Source organism: Triticum aestivum, chromosome 1B, assembly GCF_018294505.1.
Source record: "Triticum aestivum cultivar Chinese Spring chromosome 1B, IWGSC CS RefSeq v2.1, whole genome shotgun sequence".
NCBI classification, from domain to species: domain Eukaryota; kingdom Viridiplantae; phylum Streptophyta; class Magnoliopsida; order Poales; family Poaceae; genus Triticum; species Triticum aestivum.
The window spans coordinates 606,690,652-606,696,170 of NC_057795.1; positions in this window are offsets into that span (position 1 = coordinate 606,690,652).

The window sequence follows — 5,519 nt, forward strand, 5'->3', positions numbered from 1 at the left end:
GCCACAACTCCTACATCTCCAGTACAACCAGCTCCAGCACCAACTCCTCCAGCTTCCTCTACATCAACTGAAGCCTTCGTCCAAGGAGCCATCTCTACACCACCAACTGAAGATCAAGCCTGAGAGTCGATCGAGCAATATGCATTTTCTATGAACTTTTTGGTAACTTGTTGCCAAAGGGGGAGAAAAATGTATAGATCATAGGCTTCGAGAGAGAGAGAGAGAGAGAGAGAGAGAGAGTTGCTTTTGTTCTCTCTTGCTTTGGTGGTTTTTAAACTTGTTTGCTTTTGCTTTGCTTGAGATACTATGCTATTCTTGTGAGACATTGATGATCATGTGTTTGATCATAAGCTACACTTATGCATGTTTGATGATATTATCCTATCTATCCTATGTGATCATTCACTTTGCTTGGTGATGAGTGCATGTATTCAATCTTTATCATTTTGAGCGCTCCACCAAGATGTATGTGACATGGAAGAGTAACCCATGAGCCTAATTCCTTGTGCATTTGCAGTCCAAAGCAAATCTTAAACTATGCACACATTTAGGGGGAGCTCTTGCTTATCACATACTTCTCAAAGTGACGATGTTTTTCAATCTTATTATCATTTGTCGAAGCTTTGATCTATATGTTGTCATCAATTACCAAAAAGGGGGAGATTGAAAGTGCAACTATCCCTAGGTGGTTTTGGTAACTCATAACAACATATAGCTCATTGAGCTAATGCTATTCCAAGACATATATTTCAGGAAAGCTCAATGAATGGCATGGCATGGATGATGAAAGTGGATCCCTCAAAATACTAAGGACAAAGGATTGGCTCAAGCTCATTAGCTCAAGACTCTTCATTTTATATTTTAGTGATCCAAGATCACATTGAGTCTATAGGAAAAGCCAATACTATCAAGGAGGGATGAGGTGTTGCTTAATGAGCCTCTTGCTTCATGTGCTTAGTGATATGCTCCAAAACCCTCAGCTACTTTCTCACATCCACAAATGACCTAAACCCAAAGCCAAAATCGGTCACACCGATTCTTCCTATCCGGCACCACCGAGTTCAAATGTCATAGCCACTGCCACAAACCCTAGGTAAATCGGTTCTACCGATAGGGATCTCGGTCTCACCGAGATGGGATTGTAATCTCTCTGTTTCCCTTCGTAACATTTTGGTCAAACCGAAGTGAGCGATCGGTCCCACCGAGATTGCAATGTAAACTCTCTGTTTCCCTTTTGTAACATTTCGGTTTCACCGAAAAGAGCAAATCGGTCCCACCGAGTTTACCTGACCAACTCTCTGGAAAGCTTATTACCAAAATCGGTCTCACCGAGTTTGTGTAATCGATCTTACCGAGATTACGTTATGCCCTAACCCTAACCAAATCGGTCTCACTGAGTTGCATGTCAGTCCCACCGAAAATCACTAATGGTCACTAGGTTTACTAAATCGGTCCGACCGAGTCTGTTGAATCGGTCCCGCCGAGTTTGGTAAATTGTGTGTAACGGTTAGATTTTTTGTGGAGGTTATATATACCCCTCCACCTCCTCTTCATTCGTGGAGAGAGCCATCAGACTAAACCTACACTTCCAACTTACCATTTCTGAGAGAGAACTACCTACTCATGTGTTGAGGCCAAGATATTCCATTCCTACCATATGAATCTTGATCTCTAGCCTTCCCCAAGTTGCTTTCCACTCAAATCTTCTTTCCACCAGATCCAAATCCTATGAGAGAGAGTTGAGTGTTGGGGAGACTATCATTTGAAGCACAAGAGCAAGGAGTTCATCATCAACGCACCATTTGTTACTTCTTGGAGAGTGGTGTCTCCTAGATTGGCTAGGTGTCACTTGGGAGCCTCCGACAAGATTGTGGAGTTGAACCAAGGAGTTTGTAAGGGCAAGGAGATCGCCTACTTCGTGAAGATCTACCGCTAGTGAGGCAAGTCCTTCGTGGGCGACGGCCATGGTGGGATAGACAAGGTTGCTTCTTCGTGGACCCTTCTTGGGTGGATCCCTCCGTGGACTCGCGCAAACGTTACCCTTCGTGGGTTGAAGTCTCCATCAACGTAGATGTACGATAGCACCACCTATCGGAACCACGCCAAAAACATCCGTGTCTCCAACTGCGTTTGAATCCTCCAAACCCTTCCCTTTACTTTCTTGCAAGTTGCATGCTTTAATTTCCGCTGCCTATATACTCTTTGCATACTTGCTTGAATTGTGTGATGATTGCTTGACTTGTCCTAAGATAACTAAAATCTGCCAAACTCTAAAATTGGGAAAAGGTTAAGTTTTTAATTGGTCAAGTAGTCTAATCACCCCCCTCTAGACATACTTCAAGGTCCTACAAGCGTCCACTTCAACACTTGCTGATGGGGTGGCATGGCTCACAGCAGCATCCTTCATTGCCAGCAGAGTGGGCAATATTTCAGCAGTCCTGGCAGATCCCGACTCGTCACTCCTCGATGTACGGATGCCTGTTGTTGTAGCCTGCACATCTGCAACCGGCGGAGATGGTCGGCCGCTTGCGTCAGAGCTAGTGGGAACAGTTGACGGTGCAGCAGTAGTTTTGTCAACTGGCGCCTCATGAACATCTGAGTTGCCACCTGTCGACAACTTTGAATGAAGGCGTTTGAGTGGGTCCCTAATGATATGCTTGGTCGTGCGTGTAGTAGTCTTCTTCACCCTGCAAAGGAAAAGCACATGAAAAGTATTAAAAAATGAACAAAAAATATTTTCCATGGTAGCCATCTTAAAAAATGAAAAAAATGTGTGATGTGCCAGGGCTGCCATTTCAAAACTAGGTATGGGTAAGCACACAAGCCAATGGAAAGCTGGTAGTTGCCATGTAGGTGGAATAAGAGTTGCCATGTGTCATAGTTAGCAGTTGCCATGCAGAACAAGCACAAGTTGCCATGGTAGCCATCTTGAAAAATGAAAAAAATGTCTGATCTGCCAGGAATGCAATTTCAAAACTAGGTATGGATGGGCACACAAGCCAATGGAAAGATGGTAGTTGCCATGTAGGTGCAATAAGAGTTGCCATTTGGCGTAGATAGCAGTTACCATGCAAAAACAAGCAGGAGTTTCCATGCAGTTAAAAGAAAGAGATCATTGGAAAAACAACAGTTGCCACGTGGGACTGATGGCAGTAGCCCATGTGGCAAGCTGAACAGCTGCACTGAAAAGCAAAAATATAGCACTATGGCAATGAAAGAACAGGGATAACCTAGTTTTTAACTTGCTTTCTCATGTCTGGCAACATGACAGGATCCCCGGTGTTGGACATCGTCGTACAAGGAGATGACCTGGTGGAAGGGGTGTCACCAGCAATGGGGGCACCTTTGTTCAATCGAGCAGAAACACGGGTTGGTGTTGGTGCTTGTTTCTTCATAACTCCTCGTCCACCAGCTAACGCCTCACTGCACGTATAAGAAAGTGGCAAAAAAAGGTGCCCAAGTGTCAAACACGAAAATCATTGCCACACTTAGCAAAGCAAATGCAAAAAAGGGTCAGTCTATTCAAAAAGATAGACAAAACAAAACACTAAAATAGAAGTCGAACCTCCTCCTAGTAGCTACGGGATCGGTCCTAGACCTCTTGCCAGGAGAGCCCTGCCCAACATCCTCTGGAGCCCTTCCCCTCTTTGAGGGCAACACCCCCTTGCCTCTCGCAGCTGTATGTTCTTTGACTTTCTCCGGTGAGGGGACATCTGGTGCAGCCTTGCCCTTCTTACCACCTGCACGAGCTTCAACATGTTCATCATCATTGGTGTCGTGCTGCACGTTCTCGAAGGAAATCGTCATCGTCCTTGTTGAGAGCAGCATCTACATCTAGTTCATCTTGTGTGTCAGGAAGCTCTTGGGAATTGTTGTAGTCGTACCGGCCACGACAACCAGTTGGCCGATGTGTCCGTTCTGCAACAAATGTAGTGAACTGCCTCGCAACCGCATCTCTCTCAGAGCCGTTAAGGGACGTCCAACCCTCAACCAACTTCCCGAGCAAGCGGGTCATTCCGGATGCAAACTGCCCAATTAGATGCTTAACAGGTGCCCTCGCGTGTGCACGAAACAAGAAGCAACAGTAACCAACCATATTAGAGTCACTTGCACAAGATCAAAAATAATCCAAAGCAACCATAGATATATATCCTTGATTACCTCAGTAGGACAAGACGGAGCTGAGTGCACGTCCATCCACTTTCCAAAGTTTTGAGGCCCCCCAAACACGCTGTAGTCTATAGCATGCTTGGCCATCAGCTAAAAATAACCAAAAAACAGCTAGGATGTAAGAGAGAAAATAATGAACACTAACTAACAGTTCATGTATTGCAAATAAAAAAAGAGAGGAAGAGAATAGAAGTTCCAACACAGATGACAGAGTTGCCATGTGGAGTGAGACATGGATACCATGCGCAGACAGCCATAGCTAACAAGGTAGTCATCTCTTGTTAGCCACAGACGGTTGCCATATGAGGATTTTTTTCATATGTTATGCAGCAACAAAATTGAAAGAATGCCGTGTAGAGAAAGAAACCAAAACTAACCTGCAGTTTCCCATATTTCGTATCAGTTACCCTATCTGTAGCAAGCACAGCCTTGACAGCATCGTAAGTCCACATAGAAACAACAAACTTGTGTGTAGGCGGCGGGCCTCCTGTCCGAGTGAAGTCCGCGGTGGACAGATCAAGACGATCGACATACATGAGCTGATGTACAACAATTTAAAAAGGAAAAAATATCAATTTCCATCATTGTATTTTGCAAAAACAAGCTAATGTATGTGCCTACAATCATCAAGTTGAAGGGCATGAAAAAGAAAGAAAAAGTTGCCATCTGTCTGTGTTAGTTGCCATCATGGTATGATGGTAGTTGCCATCTTGTTATGATGTTAGTTGCCACAATGTCACCATCATGGTTTCCATGCATAAATCAAGGTGTTAAGAGTGTTTGCAAAGGACTGGTAAAAAATACAATTAAATACAGTCGACAACCCTTCTGGTACATCTTGTTTGAGAATGCATCATGCAGGAAGTCCGCAATGAACTTACACCAATTCATGTTCTTCACATCTTTCAGTTTCGCCTGCGCGGCACAAATTTTAGGACAACAAGTTGTCGCATCAGAAATCAAATGAAAAAACATCAAAATAACTGACAGTGACTAGCTTACACATGACATCGGAGCCAAAAGATTGAAGAAAATAAAGGAGTAGAGATAGATCATTCACCAGGATGGGGAAGCATTTGTTGCTTGGGCGAAGAGAAGTGGTCAGCACGAAAACAGCTGAGATGAGATACATGAGTAGCTTCATCTTAAAAACCTCACCATGGATTGTCATGGCCTCCAGCGAATTTGCCAGGAAAGTCATGTTCGGCATGGTGCCATCCCAGGAAACAAACGGGGAAACAACGTTTCCTCAATCTTATTATTGACCTCATACGGGACTTCGATTTCTCCACGGGGCACACCCAAAGTGTAGAGCATGGATTCCTCGTCCAACGACAGTCTTCCACGCC